This window comes from Pinus tabuliformis, chromosome 1_2 (genome assembly GCF_031772625.1).
Source record: "Pinus tabuliformis cultivar Carrire ecotype Pingquan chromosome 1_2, CPIR1, whole genome shotgun sequence".
In the NCBI taxonomy this organism is placed as follows: domain Eukaryota; kingdom Viridiplantae; phylum Streptophyta; class Pinopsida; order Pinales; family Pinaceae; genus Pinus; species Pinus tabuliformis.
The window spans coordinates 721,573,164-721,593,131 of record NC_142298.1 but is presented as its reverse complement, the minus strand read 5'-3'; the positions used below and the strand labels follow the sequence as shown (position 1 = coordinate 721,593,131).

The 19,968-nt window shown below is 37.0% G+C and overlaps 1 pseudogene; it reads right to left on the bottom strand.

Annotated features, from left to right (window-relative positions):
• Nucleotides 1-926: 926 nt before the first annotated feature.
• Nucleotides 927-10,793, bottom strand: LOC149207785 (protease Do-like 7 pseudogene; annotated as a pseudogene).
• Between the last annotated feature and the right edge of the window lie 9,175 nt (nt 10,794-19,968).

Sequence of the window (19,968 nt, the reverse complement as noted above, 5' to 3'; positions counted from 1 at the left end):
AAGATAAAGAATGTTTTCTTTTTTCATTACAGACTGAAAAACCACGCCAATTGTACTATCCGTTTTATATGGATAATACAGAAGCATTAAAAAAAACAAAGCAGTGACGAACCAGGACGTAACTTCATATTTTCAAAAGTGGGGAACCAAAAATATATATAATTGACAAAGGAAATAATGACGTAGCTCCATGATTTTAAAAGTGGGGAAACAAATATACATAGTTGACCACGTAAACATTAGAGTTGATGTCTAAAAAAATTCCCTTCATTAATAATAAAAGAATACATTCATTAAAGTTTTCCAAACAAAGTCATCTGTTTTCAGATTTTCAGTCTATAACAATTAGTATCTTTGTACTATCAATTAGTATCTTTGTACTATCATCTATATTATATCTGAGACATAAATATATTCATAATCCTCACCTCCAGTTATACAAAATCATATAAAGCCATCAAAAGATTGATGGATCCAGCATACATAAGTGTGGCATATCATTAAAAAACCATCAAAAATTATAAAAAAAAGATTTCCTCTATGGAGTTGATATATCTGCATATATAGCTAAGTCATTCTCAGCTAGATCTTACTCGATGCCCTTTTTTAAAAGAAGATCTGTTACTGGTTCTGTTCTGTTCTTTATATATGAGTGAATGTAATGCGCTGCCAATTATTTATCAAAATTTCAATACACCGCATCTAGTTGAAAAAGAATTATGGCTCTATTCTGTTCTTTATATATTGGTGAATGTAATGGGCTGACAATTATCTAAAAAAAATTAATACACCCATCCAGTTAAAAAATATAGGAAATACTGAAAAGTGTAAAATCCGTGATCCAGTTCATAATGCTCTTTGCATCTCCGTGTATGAAAATTTGATCATTCTATTTGGGACATGAGATTCTCTAGGAGCTCATGCTCTTAGCTCTTAGAGATCGATTTAATGGTTGCTCGAATCCATGTTGCCGTTTCTTTGTCAAATTTAAGTTCCCACGTCGGCCAGTAATGCAAGTCTTGCTTCAAAGAAAAAATATGGCGTTTTCCATCTAAATTCAATATCTTAACATGAACAAAGTCACCGTGTTCCAACTCTTTTATTACATTTACAAAAGTCTGCAAATCAGGCGTCGGTTTATCATTTACTTGAACAATCGAATCCTCAGTTTGATCTGCATATCTATCAGTGGGGCATCCCCAATTAGATCCCAACAGGTATACACTGTTACCTCCAGGAGGCCAAAATCCCAACGAACGGACAGCTGAGTTTGTCTCCTGTACAATATAGCCGCACCAACTTACGATGTGGGTGATTTGAAGCCCACTTCTTACATCTATGCCCACAAGAACTTCAATCTCCTTACCCTGCCGGAAAATTGTAAGTCTTAGATCACCTTGCTCATCCTTACTCTCTTCAACCGGCTGGCAAGCATTCTCAACATCCCGATAATTGGTAACCAGGTTCCCATCTATGGCCAACAGCATGTCACCAGCCTCCAGCGTACCTGCTGCTCGTGATCCGGCAAAACAACACTTGACCTGCAACACCTGCTGTCTCAGAGGATCTTTGTTTGCTAAATCACTAATCCATTTGTCACTTAACCCAAAGCTGCGCGCCTTTGAAAGTAAATTTGCACAAAGTTCAACCTCTAAAATGCGGACAATGGGCATAGAGATTTTCATTCTGTTAACAAGCAAAGGTAAACCTGCAGATCCGTGAATAATCCTCTCTAAAATCTGGCTGACAGCATAAATTGGAATTCCACTGACAACCGGATTATTATATCTGTCGGGACTGTAGAAGCCAGCCCATAATGCCCGAAGCCTTCCATGATCGTCGACTAATACACCAGCAAATAAATTCCCTAAATGTGCCTCTAATTCGATTACGTCCATGTTCATTGCTCTATAACGGGGAATATCAGTTGCAGCAATATTCAATGAAACTTGTGCGCTTGTGACAATGCACTTGCGTGATGCAAGTTCTAAGCTCTTTCTCAAACCAACAAGATGCACAACATCACCTTTAAGCAAAGCAGGTTCAGGAAGCAGAATAGCTGCATGTACAGCTGCAGCACCGGATGGACCTAGTGCGATAGGATCATATGCCACTAATGCATAATTGTGTACAGGGTGCAGAAAAATAACCTGCCCAGGGATTTCCGCTTGGTATGCAGCAAATGATAACATGACATCTGCCACAGATGTGGGAACTGTATTCCTGTCAATCGCCACTATTCCTATGGTTTTAGAATGATAGACCACCACCCCGGTTTGAGGAAGAGGTCTATTCCGCACACAATCAAGCACTGATAATGGTGGTATATCGACACCAACCATGACAAGGCTTGGTTTTATGGCTTCCTCTAAAGATGGAGTTTGAATTTCCAGAGTTGTACCCGGCTCATCTTGATCATTCAGCCGTCTCCTCTTCGCCTTGCTTCTGTCAATACTGATAGAGTCTGAAACAAAAGAATGGAACTGTGGCATATCACCCCCACCTGAACTGGTAATGAGTTTTGTTGAATCCACCTCCGTTCCGCCAACTTGTTCATTTGCTGAAAATGGGTTTTGCAAGATTGCAGGCATCCTTTCCCACAATCCACTCTCATCATTTCGCGTGTATAGTTGAGGTTCTCCGTACCAATCATGCCTGTCAATAGTTACAAGGACAACCATCGTGCGATGACGATCTCGATGTTTCACAAATTCTAGAGGAACCCGTGATCCTTGATGTAAATCTTGACAAAATAGATATAAATTGTTCGACCCTTGCAGTTTCCTTCCCTGCAAATTTTTTAATGATAGCATGAGAAGGAACACCGGCGCTTGACAACATGTACCCTGGTTGTGCAACATACACTAGACCACAGTTGAAGGAGAAATTCCTAGCCTGTTGGTAGGATAAAGGATGAATTATGCCATCACTTAGTTCCAAAAATTTGTTTGGAGTTATAGAATGTAAGTCCTGGACCTCTAAAGTAATCTTTATAGGAACACCACCCCTATCAAAATGTAAATTTATTGGCTTTCCAACATTATCATCGAAAATTGTCTCCAACTTCAAAAAATGAGTGACAGTCTCATCATTCACACTGACAAGTAAATCCCCTGGCTCTAAATGATTGTCAGCAGGACCTCCTGGCACCACAGAATCTATAACCAGAATTCCCGTCTTTTCGGGAAAAACCTTTCTCACTAATTCTTCAGTCTCGCCTTGAAGCCCTAACCTACTTGCCTCATCGAATCCTTTGTGAAGAAGAGTCATCTGGAGTGTCCCTCGAGGTATATGGACTGCATGCATTCGAGTGTCTGACTCATCTTTGCACCTCTGTAAAATTTGCAAAGCCCTTACCACTCGATCCAATGGAAGATAATATGCAGAAGAACCTTCTAGTCTACCACCCGCATTTAATCCAACTGCTTGTGCCTCGCAATTTATTACTGGCGACCCGCTTGACCCTGATTTTGTCCCTGAAGCTGCCTGCATATAAAATGTATTGAAGTCATTGTACTTAATCGGCGAGTAAACAGGGGTCGGTCGGTCCAGTCGGGCTAGCGTTCCTGCAGAAACTGAAAACTTGTCACCACTGTCATTACCCACCACCCGGATCTCCAATCCAGTAGCTGCAGCCTCTGGTGCAAGAGGGATTTCCTCAATTTCCATAAACCAAACTGCAACGGGATCAAAACGGAAAAATCCAAAATCATAAACAGGGTAACGATACAGAGGATATGTTAGAAACATTAATTTCACTTGTCGTACAGCCCGCATTAACTCCAGCAAAACCACTTCCGAAAACCACTATCTTTATCGCACCGCCTTTTGGCAAAAGCCGTTTTTCCCTGGGGGCCTTCGACACAATCAGCTCTAACCACGCGTCCACTGTACAAACAAAATACCGCCCATCTTCCGCACACTAAACTTCGATTGGTTTGTGTGAGTTTGGTGTGCGAAATGCGTCCGATCAAGTCAACGCACTTTGATCTCATTCAATCTCTCAGAACGTTAATTTTACTTTTACCGCCGGCTTTTATTTAATGCATTTAATGCTTAGTCATAGTTTTAGGTAGAAACTTTAAATTTTAATGTTTTTATTGCTTACGGAGGTATGAGTAAGTCCTTTTTTATTTATTATTTGGTTGCATATTTATCATATAAGATATATATGTTTTGGTGTGTGTTGACTTTGTAATTTGGGAAAAAACACACGGGAAGAAGAAAAGAGGGCTCGTGGCAGCGAATGAAAAACAGGGGATTCACATAGCAGTGAGAATGGCAAGGGTTGTTCAAAGAATATGTAATGCAAAGTGGAATGCACAGTAGTGCTAATGTGAGGTGCAGTAAATGTAATTTTTTTTTGTAATTTCAATATATGAAATGTAAAATGTAATATGCCTAGCAGCACAAGAAGAAGAAGTTTTTTTTGAGAGTGAAAAATATTGGCCGTGAATGAAAAGAGTAGAAAATATTTTTACAGCAGTAAATCCATGTAAGGAATTTTTATTTTTACAGCAGTAAATGTGAATGAAGATTTTATACAACAGTGTAAAAATCATTTGTAAAAGCAGCCAGAGTATTTTGTTTGTGGTGAAAGTTTTGGTGAATCCTTCTGAGAGAGAGGAAGAAAATTGTATCACGCAGTTTATAAAATAATATAAGTTTATTTTAGCTGAGAAACTCTGCCTTGCTCAGAAATTTATTTTGGGGCTTCCCTGTGCAAAAGATCCTGAGGAGAAAAACAGAGCATTGCTCTGTGTTCAGTTAATTTGTGTTTGAAATTACCAGAAATTTTCAACATGGTATCAGAGCTGATCCAGGCTCTTTGAAAGTGATAAAGAAGCTGAAGGAAGGAGTTTTTTTTTTGCTGCAACAACTTCTCCAACAAAGTGAAGTCTCAGGCAAAAGGATCCAGGTATTTCTCAGACCAGTTTTTGTGTTACTGCTGAAGAAACAGTCAGTTTTTTAATATATAGTCAAGGATTTAGAAGCATAGCTGAGAATGCAAGGAATGGCTAACACAAGCATTAGCATGGGCATGTTTAATACCCAACTCCCACAGTTTAATGGGAAAAACTATGACTATTGGGCAATAACCATGAGAGCCCTGTTTGTCTCACAAGATCTATGGGAACTTGTTGAGGATGGTTTTGAAGGACCAGCAGATGAATAAGAGTTTAACAGTTTGACTCAGGCAGAGAAGGATCTATTGAAGAGTAATAGGAAGAAGGATTCAAAAGCCCATGTGTTTTTGTATCAAGCAATGGACCAGTGTGTGTTTCCAAGGATAGCAACAGCTAAGACATCCAAAGAAGCATGGCAAACCCTCAAGACAGCCTATCAAGGCATGGAGAAAGTGAAGACAGCAAAACTACAGTTGTTGAGGAAAGATTTTGAGAACCTGTGCATGAAGGAGTCAGACAATATTGACTCATTCTTCACACATGTGATTGGTCTGGTCACACAGATAAGGACTCATGGAGAAACTCTTGAAGAAAGGAGGATTGTGGAGAAAATATTGAGGGTCCTATGCTCAAAGTTTGATGTGATTGTCACCACCATAGAAGAGACAAAGGATCTCTCAAACTTTTCAGTTGATGAGCTTCATGCATCACTGATAACTCATGAGCAGAGGTTGAGTAGAAATGAAAACTCATCTCTAGAGCAAGCCTTAAAGACCCAGATGTCCTTTGGAAGAGGAAGAGGTCAAGGCAGAGGAAACAAGAGAGGAAGAGGCAGAAGTCAAAACAGAGGTGGAAGGAACAGCCCAGCAAATGCTCAAGGAAGAGGCAACTATCCAAATCAGAACCAAGTCCAATGCAGCAGCCAACAAAGAGGACAACATCATGCTCAAGGACAAAGGTATGAAAAATCCAATGTCCAATGTTATTATTGTAAAAAATATGGGCATTATGCAAATGAATGTAGGAAGAAGCAGCATGATATGAGTATTAGACCAAATGAAAATGTCACTAGAGAAAACATCAGTCAAGATAATGTGTTGTTAGCTTGTAACATGGCTGAAACAAACAGTGAAGAAATATGGTTTTTAGACTCAGGTTGCAGCAACCATATGACAGGAAACTTAGTCCTGTTTTCTACCCTAGATAAAAATGTGAAATCAGAAGTCACACTAGGAACTGATAGCAAAATTTCTGTTATGGGAAAAGGAGAGGTAAAAATATTTACAAAGAAAGGTGAGAAGAGAACCATAGCAGATGTCTACTATGTCCCTGGAATGAGATGTAACCTCTTGAGTATTGGAGAGCTTGTTCAAAAGGGGTACAATGTTTTCTTTGAGAATGATGTATGCACCATCATGGACAGAGCACCCAGCGAACGATGTATCGCTGAAGTGAAGATGACAAGGAACAGGATGTTCGCTCTTAGAATAAGGGTAGATTTGAAAAACAAAGATGTAATTGCAGCAGTTACCCAAGAGGCTTTCCAAAGTGTGCCAAAGGATGAAAATTGGTTGTGGCACTTGAGATTTGGACATCTCAGCTTTGGAGGTCTTAAATTGTTGAGCAGAAAAGGAATGGTAAGAGGATTACCACTGATAGAGAAATCGGACAGCCTTTGTGAAAGTTGCATATTGGGTAAACAACACAGAGAAAGTTTTCCATCAGGGAAAAGCATAAGGGCAAAGGCACCCTTAGAGATTGTCCACTCAGATTTATGTGGACCGATGCAAACTCCATCACTAGCTGGCAGCCAATATTTTCTAACATTCATTGATGATTTTACCAGAAAGACTTGGGTTTATTTCCTTAAGAACAAAAGTGAAGTGTTTGAAAAATTCCGGAATTTCAAAGCACTTGTGGAAAATCAAAGCGGGTTTCATGTCAAAGTTTTGAGAACAGACAGAGGAGGTGAGTACATCTCCAAGGAATTCCTACGGTTTTGTAGAGAAAATGGGATTCATAAGCAATTTACAGCTAGGTACACCCCGCAGCAAAATGGAGTTGCTGAAAGGAAAAATAGGACCATCATGGATATGGCGAGGAGCATGTTGAAGGCAAAGCATTTGCCAAATGATTATTAGGCTGAAGCTGTAAATTGTGCAGTTTACATTTTGAATAGGTGTCCTACAAAAGCAGTGATGAACAAAGTGCCGGAAGAAGCATGGAGTGGGAGAAGGCAAGGAGTCACCCACATGAAATTTTTTGGATGTGTGGCCTATGCACACATTCTCGATCAGCTAAGGAGGAAGTTGGACATCAAAGGGGAGAAATGCATCTTCATTGGATATAGTGAAGAATCCAAAGCATACAGGTTGTATATCCCATCCACCATGAAGTTTTTTGTCAGCAGAGATGTTCAGTTCATTGAGGAGGAAGCTTAGGATGGAAGCGTAGAGAAAACAGTGAATGTTAAAAGCTGTTTGTCTCATGATAAAGATGATGAGGAGGTGGCTGAAATACATCCCCAAACAGCAGCACCAACACAAGGACAACAAGGAACACCCTTGAGGATAAATGAAAGTGCTTCTCCAAGCACACCACAAGGAGGAAATTCAAGTGCATCTTCAAGCACTTGAACACCAAATGAAAGAGGTAAGAAGTTCAGAAATCTAAGTGATATTTATGATGAAGGAATGAATTCCTTGTTTTCTTTGTATTGTCATGTTGATGACCCTATTCATTTCGAGGATGAAATTAAAGATAAGAAATGGATAGAAGCTATGGATGAGGAGATCAATGCCATAGAAAGAAACAAGACATGGCATTTGGTAGGGATACCAAAAGGTAAAGAGGTCATTGGAGTTAAATGGGTCTACAAGACCAAGAGCAATGCTAAAGGCAAAATAGAAAGACACAAGGCAAGGCTAGTTGTCAAAGGGTATAAGCAGCAATATGGGAGAGATTATGAGGAAACTTTCGCACTGGTTTCAAGAATGGAAACTGTGAGAGCAGTGTTGTCCATAGCAGCTCAAAACAAGTGGAAAGTTTACCAAATCAACGTGAAGTCAACATTCCTAAACGGAGTGTTAATGGAAGAGGTTTACATTGAACAACCTCTAAGCTATGAGAAAAAAGGTGAAGAGCACAAAGTGTGCAAATTGAAGAAAGCTCTTTATGGGATGAAGCAAGCACAAAGAGCATGGTACAGTAGGATAGATTCCTATCTACTGGAGAATAGATTTGAGAAATGCGACGGAGAACCCACCGTCTACATCAAAGAAAATGATGGTAAATTGCTAATTGTTGTGTTGTATGTTGATGATGTTATCTTCACAGGTAATGATGTTTATCTCATTTAAAATTTCAAAACAGTCATGAAAGAGGTATTTGAAATGACTGACATGGGTTTGTTGAGATACTTCTTAGGAATAGAAGTAGATCAAAGTAAAAATAGAATTTTTATCTCACAGGCAAAATATGTAAATGAAGTGTTGGAAAGATTCAATATGCAAGAGTGCAAGGCAAAAATCACTCCCACAATAATTGGATTAAAACTCAGCAAAGAGGACAACAGCAAGGATTTTGATCCTAGCTTGTACAAGAGCATAGTTGGCAACCTTATGTATTTAACTGCAACTAGGCCTGACATAATGTTTGCTGTTAGTTTAATTTCCAGATTCATGGAGAGGCCAAAGGAAGCACATTGGCAGGCAGAAAAAAGAATTCTGAGGTATGTTAAAGGTACTAAAAGTTTTGGCATCTTATATAATGTCTCAAAACATTCAGATTTAGTTGGGTACACTGATAGTGATTGGGCTGGAAGTGTAGATGATCGGAAAAGTACTTCTGGTTATATTTTTCACATGGGTTCAGGAGCCATTTCATGGGCTTCTAAGAAGCAGTCCATTGTAGCATTGTCTACAGCAGAGACAGAATATGTGGCAGCTACAGTAGCAGCATGTCAAGCAATTTGGATGAGAAGGATGTTGAGGAGCTTAGGCCAAGAGCACGCAAAAGAAACAATGTTTTTTTGTGACAATAGCTCAGCCATTGCATTATCCAAGAATTCAGTGTTTCATAAGTGAATGAAACACATTGACACGAGGTTTCATTACATCAGGGAATTGGTGAGTAATGGAGAAATTGTCTTAGAACATTGCAGGACTTAGGAACAGGTTGCAGACATTTTGACAAAGCCACTGGACCAGAAAAGCTTTGAATTTTTGAGGAAGTGTTTGGGTATGACTGAATGCCCAGCAGCTGAAATTAAAGGGGAGTGTTGAAACATTAATTTCACCTGCCGTACAGCCCGCATTAACTCCAGCAAAACCACTTCCGAAAACCACTATCTTTATCGCACCGCCTTTTGGCAAAGGCTGTTTTTCCCTGGGGGCCTCCGACACAATCAGCTCCAGCCACGCGTCCACTGTACAAACACAATACTGCCCATCTCCCGGACACTAAACTTCGATTGGTTTGTGTGAGTTTGGTGTGCGAAATGCGTCCGATCAAGTCAACGCACTTCGATCTCATTCAATCTGTCAGAATGTTAATTTTACTTTTACCGTCGGCTTTTATTTAATGCATTTAATGCTTAGTCATAGTTTTAGGTAGAAACTTTAAATTTTAATGTTTTTATTGCTTACGGAGGTATGGGTAAGTCCTTTTTATTTATTATTTGGTTGCATATTTATCATATACGATATATATGTTTTGGTGTGTGTTGACTTTGTAATTTGGGAAAAAACACACGGGAAGAAGAAAAGAGGGCTCGCGGAGGCGAATGAAAAACAGGGAATTCACATAGCAGTGAGAATGACAAGAAAGTGGAATGCACAGCAGTGCTAATGTGAGGTGTAGTAAATGTAATTTTTTTTTGTAATTTCAATATATGAAATGTAAAATGTAATATGCCCAGCAGCACAAGAAAAGTTTTTTATGAGAGTGAAAAATATTGGCCGTGAATGAAAAGAGTAGAAAATATTTTTACAGCAGTAAATCCATGTAAGGAATTTTTATTTTTACAGCAGTAAATGTGAATGAAGATTTTACACAGCAGTGTAAAAATAATTTGTAAAAGCAGACAGAGTATTTTGTTTGTGGTGAAAGTTTTGGTGAATCCTTTTGAGAGAGAGGAAGAAAATTGTATCAGGCAGTTTATAAATTAATATAAGTTTATTATAGCATTTTGTAATTTCAATATATGAAATGTAAAATGTAATATGCCCAGCAACACAAGAAGAAGTTTTTTTTTGCCAGTGAAAAATATTGGTCGTGAATGAAAAGAGTAGAAAATATTTTTACAGCAGTAAACCGATGTAAGGGATTTTTATTTTTACAGTAGTAAATGTGAATGAAGATTTTACACAGCAGTGTAAAAATAATTTGTAAAATCAAACAGAGTATTTTGTTTGTGGTGAAAGTTTTGGTGAATCCTTTTGAAAGAGAGGAAGAAAATTGTATCAGGCAGTTTATAAATTAATATAAGTTTATTATAGCTGAGAAACTCTGCCTTGCTCAGAAATTTCTTTTGGGGCTTCCCTGTGCAAAAGATTCTGAGGAGAAAAACAGAGCATTGCTCTGTGTTCAGTTAATTTGTGTTCGAAATTACCAGAAATTTTCAACGGGATAAACCGGAATCTCTTCGTTATTGAGAAACGTAGCCTCGGCCACAACAGGTCCGGGACAGACGACATGGCGGTTCATGAGCATGAGCCCGCGTTGCTTATCTACAATGAAACCAGTAGCTTTAAAGACACCGGCGCTCTCGAAATCACGAGTGGCAGTGACTGTTAACACTACCACGCCCTTGAAAACCTTACTTAACGCCTTGCCCCATTTCTCTGCCGTTGCAACACTCTGCATGTCTGCTCCAACAACTTCCATTGTCAAGAATTTTCTTGAGATTTAAGTCCATGACTATAAGACATGTAATGGCATACTGTATGGTTCCTTCCATTGTCAAGAATTTTCTTGAGATTTAAGTCCACGACTGTAAGACATGTAATGGCATACTGTATGGTTCCTTCACCGGCAGATTCTCTAGTGATGTGAACAAAGAATGCGTGAATGTCTTCCGGGTGAGGGTTATATATACAAATAACTTTGTCAATTATAATGAAAGTGGCGTCCAACGCCATTGGCCTTTTTAAATAGGATAATGTTTGATAGAGTACTTTTTGGGAAAAATATTAAGTAAATTTAATTATGTATTCAGATTTAATATAAATTTTAATTATTAACCATCTAATTTTTTTTTAATATTTAATTTTAATGATTAACCATCTAATTTTATTTTTTTTAACCACATGGTGAATCAGTAACTATCAAGTTTAATCCACGGGAGACCCAGGATCAAACCTCATTGCTGCCACTATAACACCAAGAGCATAACCAACCACCTGCAAGTCGGGTATGCTAAGATCCTATGATTTTAGCAAGAACAGACCCAGCGGTCAGGGGGGGTCCGCCCCTCTAGCCGCCACCACAGCAGGTCACTGTACTCCATGAGATTTGAACTTTGGTCTCCCGAGCTTCGCCCGTTTGACTTACCGTTACACCACACATCACTGCACAACCATCTAATTTTTTTTAATATTTAATTTTTATTGGGTTGAAGCGCATTCTAGTTATTATAGGGTAGATGTGTAGGTGTAATATAAGTACATTTAAACCATTTTAAATGTCGGATCAATTAAAAAATAAGAAAAAGTTAAAATTTAAAAGTTATATTGAGGATGAGTTTAAATATTTAAATGTTTGTTTAATTATTGATAAAAAGTTAAAGGTCATAAACAAAAAGTTAAAAGTAATATAAACCATCGTGTTCCAATATAGACTTTGTTACAATACCATGGGCCAATACCATGGCTTATCAATACCAAATGCCAAAAACCATAACTTATTTCACAATCAAAATATTTTATAACATTATGGTAAGATTTTTAATCAGTGATATTCACTTCCACCGTGGGTAATATTAACCGAGCTGTCTTTAGTGTGACTTTTTGGAAGATTTTCCTGTGAATTTTCCAATCTCACTTCTCTAAAATTCTGGACAAATTCATTGAAGTCACAAGTTTGATGGGTAACCCCTGCAGAATAAAATTTCTCTACAATTTTTCCACTGGATTTCGGCACTCGCAACTCTAAAAGGTCGCACTAAAGACAACTCCAATATTAACTTGTAAATATAGTTGATTACAATACCATGGGCCAATACCATGGATAATCAAAACCACATGCAAAAAAAACATAACTTGTTTTACAATAAAAATATTTTATAACAATATGACAAGATTCTTAACCATGGATATTCACCCGTGCTTTGCCATTGATATTATGAACTTGTGAATATAATTTATTACAATACCATGGGCCAATACCATGGATAATCAAAACCACATGAACAAAAAACATAACTTATTTTACAATCAAAATATTTTATAACAATATGACAAGATTCTCAACTGTGGATTTTCACCCCCACTTTATCATGGATATTATTAAATTGAAAATAGACTTTGTCACAATAACATGGCTCATCAATATCACATGCCCAATAATGATAACTTATTTCACAATCAAAACATCTTATAAATATTTTATGTTAATTAATTTTTATAACATTTTTTAATTAAATCTATAAGCAAAAAGGTTATAATTACCTTTGAGATATATCAAACTATCTATCCTCACCACTACTAAAAATATTCCCATAGAAATTAAATCAAGGTCTTAATAAAATTAATAATAAGAATACTAAAATATTCCCATAGAAATTAAATCAATGTTTAATAAAATTAAAAAGGAGAATACTTTTATTGAGCTTAGAGGCTCGTTCTGTAGCTTAGTATGATGCGTAAGGGTGTTCCCCATTGAAATTTTGCATTTTTCTCGTGTCAACCAAAATATCTAAAAAAAAATTAAATAACTATACAAAACATTTAAATAATGTCAAACTCATAAAATAAATTGCACGTGAAGAAATTGGATCTCTCTCGGCTTATTTTAGAATTGTCTTTAAGATGGATCTATGCTAGTATATAATGAAGTGAAATTTTATATAATATAAATAATATTATTAAGAACCACCATAAATACATCTTAACTAAGGATCCAGTGATGAGAGAAAGCAAGGTGACTTAAAATAATAGAAGAAATATAGTGCATGATTCTTTTAAGTTTTTCATTATTGTATTTTGTTGACATGATTGATCCAAAATATAGGTTTCATATTTGAAAACCAAATGAGTTTTTTAAATTTATATAATTTTTTAAACACAATACAATGGGATCAAATTTAAGGGAGGGAAAAGGAGAGAGAGAGACAGGGGGTGTAACACCCGTAGGTTGTTGTAACAGTCGGGCGATATGGGTGTGCCACCGAGCGAGCGAGGGCAAGACATGGACACGGGTGATGCACTGAGAGCGACTCGTCGAGTTGGTAGAGCAAGGTGTGGACGATGAGCTGGCGAGCAAACTTATAGTGGGTAAGCAGTCCCGCGAGGGCGTGCCCCACCCATGAGCTGACTTAACAAAATGGGTGAGCTAACATGTTACATAGGCAAGCCGACACAAGCTATATGAATTTGGTGGGTCGGATAAATGCCCCCACACATCGGACAAAGCATATAAGAACTCAGTAAATAGTTGGAGAATGGAGACAACAAGTAAGGCGAGCTCCACATATACTAGCTGTGTGGTAGAAAAGGGTTGGTTGGCAGATGAGCCCACATGACGGGAAGGACTAAATGCTGAATGTGGAGACGAGTTGTGGGCTGGGTGACACAGGCATGTGCACTTGCTGGGCGAGATCGCAGTTACGAGAAGTCATTTGAAGTCGTGGTAGGGCGTTCGGGCACACACTGATTGAATTTTCGTGTGAGGTCGCAGCAAGGGGTGGGCACCCAACTTTTGAAAGATCATTCGGAGGTGCGGTCAGGTCAACTCATGGAGCGAGGGCCTACCAATTGAATGTTTGACACAGTGAAGTGTTGCGATTGGTTAGGTTGCACAGCGAGTCGTGCAGGCCTAAACGAAGCTGACGTTCAAGGTGTAAACGAAGTTGTTTAGGTAAATCTAAACAGTGCAGTGGCTGAAGACCGAGCTGCACGACAGCTGAACGATGAAAACCTGTATAACGCTAGCTGAAGGTTTTCCTCTTGGTGAATGTAAAAACAGATTTGACAATAAAAATCTTACTTGCATATGTTATAAGTGTCTTTTGCTGGTGAATGTTATTTAATGTATTCCACACATTAAATGCTTAATATGGGTAATGAAGTGAATGTTAGGCATAGTTCGGAAAACATGTTAATGAAAGAAAAAGTTATGTGTTTGGTCGATGCCTCACAAAAGCCAATTTACGAAAAAAGAATTTGGGGTGTGACAAGTGGTATCAAAGCTGATTGCAAAGACCTGAAAGTATGCAGTGTGAAGTTATGGAGAAATAATGGATTCATAGTTTGGGTTTCGTACAGTTGGTGGTTCATGGCGAGACCATCCAAGCACTGGTGGACATGGGGCCCACACATAAATTCATGATGACACAATTAGCAAGAGAAGTTGGACTAAAGATTTTCCCATCGAATGTGGAAGTCAAGGCAGTGAACTCAAGAACTAAAGTGGCGGGTTTGGCATACGAAGTGCCTGTGTAGATTAAAGACTGGAAAGGTCGGTTGGACTTCACGGTGATGGAGATGAACGGTTTTGACATGATATTCGGGTAGGATTTCTTGAATGGCAATAAAAAAATTATTGTTCCCTTCTGTGATGAGGTTGTGTTGATTGAAAAATCACAGACTTGTACTTTTCCTACTCAAATGCAAAGGAAGGAAGTCAAGGTGCAACATGTTTCTGCACTAAGTTTGGAGAAAACAATGTAAACTTTGAAATGGGAACTATAAACTCAAAATGGAAACTTCGGCCAAAAAACCACGGAAAAACATCAAAAATAGTGCTAAAAACGAAAAGTGTGTATACTAGAATGATGATTTTTTTTTAGGGTCAATTTTGAACATGTTTCAAAAATGGCAGTGAGAACAAAATTTTCGTGCAAAAAACACCTTGAAAACGAAAAAGTAATGATACTGGAATGATGATTTTTTTTTTAGGGTCAATTCTCAACATTTTTAAAAATGCTAGTAAAAACAAATTTTTATGTGCAAAAAAAAGTTGTTTATGAGGAAAAAAAACACTAATGTTTTAGGTAGAATAACATTTTTCTTTCCTAAGTATAAATTCAACATGTTTTCAACCATTACATGCTAGATACAAAGGAAATTGGAATTTTTTCAACCATAAAATTAAAAAGCCATGACATTATGAAAAAATTACATGACTAAATAAATTCAAATGTCATTATTTGTATATTGAATGAAGCATACATTATATCTCTAATTTAATGTTGCATGGTAGATATTCTAAACAATAAAAATTATCATAATTAAGACATATAATCCATTAAAATAAAAATGACTCATAAATTCTCATTTAACACCATATGGAAATAAAAATCTTTATTTCAAGATACAATGCAGACATAAGTTATATAAAATTTCTTATACAATAATTCAAAATCACTCATATTTTCTTGCACACCATTACAATTCACATCTTCTAATGAGTGACTAGATGCTAATGAAGATGTTCCATATTCTTCTCTTTCATCAACTAGTGCCCCATCTAAGTCCACTTGCATGACCACCATTTCATGTTTCAAAATTCTTCTAGATCTATCACTGGTTTCAGCAGACTCCCATCTCAACACTGTTCTTTCTGGTAACAACCTTTTCAAAATCTCTATCATCTTGAAGCAAAGAGTTCCTCTCTTTGTTAAATTGAAGTCATAAACAAGTATGTGAACATCCTCCAATTTTAATATGTCTGTGCTGTGGCAATTCATATTTGTACCCTTTCTTTTTCTCTTCCCGCCATTTTTTTTGTCAACTACCACCTCTGGCTTATACACACAATTGAATGGGTGTGTATTTGTGGCATACCAATGTACTTCAACACTTGTAACATCCTCATTTTCTGTAAATACCTTTATGACTTTAGCAACCCAGAATGGATAGCCATTGGGATCTCCATCTGCTAGCACTGTGATCATGCAACCCTCCTTAATATCCTGTAATGAACCCCTATAAAGGTCTTTCATGGCTTCACATTGTGCATGAGATCTTCTGGAACCAATATACATCTCTCGTTCCTTTGCCTGTGAAGAATTAATGATACGTTGAGATTGTTATTGTTCAACAATGTTTATTTTTTCATGTTCATTCGACACATTTTATGGCCAAATAAATGGATTTTTCAAAGGTATACATTCATTTTTTGTTGTTGAAATGACATCACTTTGATTATTGAGAAATGACTCCTACCAAACTAACTCAGCAATGTCAAAGTACTCATATGTATATCTAAAACATTTTTTAATTTTTTCTAAGCAAACAAAATAATTTATATCTCTATTTTCTCTGCATGCATTATGAACTTCAGCAACTGATTGTAATAACAATAGTTTTGAGGCAAATATTGGATGACCTGGAATGAACTTCAAAAATTCCAAACTTGATGACGGTGCCCATTCTATAGTAGTTGAATACTTCTTGTCCCATATCAGTGTTTTCCCATCAACTTTTTTGATATGAAATTGTTCTTGGAAGCTAATGTCATTAAGTTGTTCAATGCATTTCCCCTCACCATGCGATCCCCGAATAAACCTTCGCATGTCAAAAGATTCTTCCAACACATCAAAAGTAGGCTCTGGTATGTATGATTTCTTAATACATTCAACTAATGATTACAAGCTCCCAACTCCCTTCCTCCTCAATGTGACTGAAAAACGACTGAACATCTGATCAATATGGTCATGAGTGTGCCCAACAAGAACCTTTATTGAGAAAATAATGATGGAAAGACTGAAGAAGCAACGTAATAAGAATGTTGAATTTGATCCAACTCTTACTCATTTCATTTGGAATGGGTTAGACACTATTCAATATCAAGTAATACAAGGCGATTGTGAAGACATTACTAAACGCATACCTAAAAAGGATTATGTTATGCCCCTATACTATTAGTGTAACCCCTTATTGTTATTAGTACGACGCCCTTATTATATTGATGTACCCATGTAGTGCCCATATTGTTACTATTGTGCCCCATAGAAGCCAAATATTGTTATTATTGTGCCCTTACATTATTATTGTTATGTTGGCTCTGATTATATAATGACCCCTTAGACTCCTATATATAAGAAGGAGGTCTTTTCATTTGTATCATCAACGAATTGTTCATTTGTGTAATGTAAAGGAGGTTTCCCCCCCGAAGAGGCTGAATTATAAGGTGTTGATATATCTTTTATATCTTTTTGTGAGCTAGTTTCATAACATTTGGTATCAAAGCTTTGGATTCTAGGGTTTCGCTGCTCTAAATAGGTCATCGTGGCATTTTTGCTATAACTTTTTTCTACGAAGTTTCAGAAGCTAAGAAAAAAACCCATTTCAGAAGAAAACGGTCTGCACCTTGTCTCTGAATTTTAGATCCTATATCGCTATATTTTTGGAGATATAGTATGTGGAAATTAGGATTTTTGCAGACCCCCGAATTACATTCCAAACAGGTGACCTAGGGAAAATCATTATAACTTTCTCTCTGAGCATCAGATTGAAATTTTGTAAGAAGTTACGGAAAGAGGATAGATTGTAGTTTCTTGTGTACATTTTTTAGATATAAAGGTCGAAAAAGTGACACGTGTCACGTCGTACAAGTTCTCTATACTAAACTAGTCTATAATCAGGTCATTGTGGGAAATTTGGTATAACTCGTCCTTGGAGAATCCAATTTGGATCAGACTAGTGGAATTCAAAAGAGGACATAGAGGGCTACTGCAGGTCACAATTTTAGAACTTGAATATATGAAAGTATAGAGTTACAGTCATTTCAAGGTCAAGCTCCTAAAGTCAAGAGAAAACAAGATGAGTAAGTTTGATGGCAAGGATCTGGTAAATTGGATACCTCATATGGAGCAATATTTTGATCTAAATGGTGTACCACTGTTACAAAAGGTATGTATTGAACCTTCATATTTAGAACCAGATCAACTTTTATGTTATAAAGGGCTTTATGGTCGTAAACAACTGGTTACGTGGTCAATTTTCACGGAGGAAATGATAGCACATTATGAGGATACAAAGAGAAACACCTTCTTTAGAGCAACACCACAACAATTGGAAAGAGTAAAAGGGCTTTGTTACATAGTGGAAAGTAAAATTATGGCAACAAGGAAGTCTAGCCCTCACAACTATAAATATGGAAGTGTTGTTTCTCCTAGCCTTCCATAACCTACAACGATTACACCACAACAATTGGAAGAAAAAAGAGAAAAAGGGCTTTGTTACAATTGTGATAGAAAATGCACTAAAGGTCATAATTGTGGTAAGAAGAAATTATTTTACATAGAGTATGAAGAGGAGGAAGAAAAGGATCAAGAAACATCAAAAGAAGAGGATATACGCCAGGACCCAACCCCAGAGAAAGAAGAAATGAATAAGACCATAGCTTATAAAGCATTGGCAAGAATTACCACTCCTCAAACTCTCACGATAAAACTACATATCAAGAAGAAAAAGGTGTAGGAAGTGAAAGACATCATCGAGAAAGAAGAAATGAATCGAACCATATCTTGTAATTCATTGGTTAGAATTACCACTCCTCAAACTATTAAGATAGAAGGGCATATCAAAAAGAAAAATCTTCAAGAAGTGAAAGATCACATCGAGCACCAAGAAATGAATCCAACCCTATCTTGTAAAGGATTGGAAGAAATTAACACTCCTCAAACTCTAAAGATAGAAGGACATATCAAGAAGAAAAAGGTTCAAGAAATGAAAGATCACATCGAGCATCAACAACAGTTTCTCCAACTTTTAAAGGATAACGCCACTTTGGTGCAAAATCGAATGAAACAACAGGTAGATAAAAATTATAGTGAAAAATGTTTTGATGTAGGTGATTGGGTATTTGTATTGCTACATCTCAAGTAAGCTATTTATGAGAAGGAAATATTGCCAATACTATATTCACTTAAGAAATGGTGACCTTACCGAATGGGAGGAAAATTCAAGGTAAAAATGGATCATTATAGTCTTAAATACTTTTTAGAACATCTATTATCTTTAGAAGAACAAGAAAAATGGGTGAAAAATATGTTGGGTTATGACTTTGACATCATCTATAGAAAAGAGAAGCAAAATTTTGTTGCAGATGCACTCTCAGGAAAGGATGACAATGTGGAAGCATTGTTTTGTGCTATTTCTATTATCCAACCATATTGGATAAACGAAGCAAGGGATGAATGGAAGAAGGACAAAGAAGTATGGCCACTCATTCATCTAGAAGATCCCTATTCAAACAATATTGTCAAAACTTGAAGAGGAAGGAAAAATCATATTGGAACCAGGAGCAGTCACAGAAACAAGAACCCAACAGCTATGAAATCAATCAATTTCAGAGTATCTCATCGAGTGGAAGAGCTTACCCGCTAAATATTCCACATGGGAGGACAATATTTTTATACAGAAGCATCAAGAACTACTCAAGCGTTGAGGACAAAACTTTTTGAAGGAAAGGACCATGTTAGGCCTCTATAATACTAGTGTAACTCCTTATTGTTATTAGTATAACCACCTTATTATATTGATGTACCCATGTAGTGCTCATTTTGTTACTATTGTGCCCCATAGAATCCCACTATTGTTATTATTGTGCCCTGTTGTAGCCAGCAACACCCCCCCTTATTCAATTAAGTATAAGCCATGATACTGGATGAATGTGGACCCTTAGTTAATTTTTAGGAAAAGCAAGAGTTTCTGTCTTGAAGTCACAATCATACGCTTGGAAAAATCCTCTTAGATATTTTAAAACCTAAGTCTATGACAAAAGAGAAAACCTTAAGGTCGCATTGCAAAAGATATGAAACACCTTCATTTCCCTTTTTATGCACAAGATCCTCATGTTAATAATGACATCGCGTCGCAAATTGGTAACGCTCATG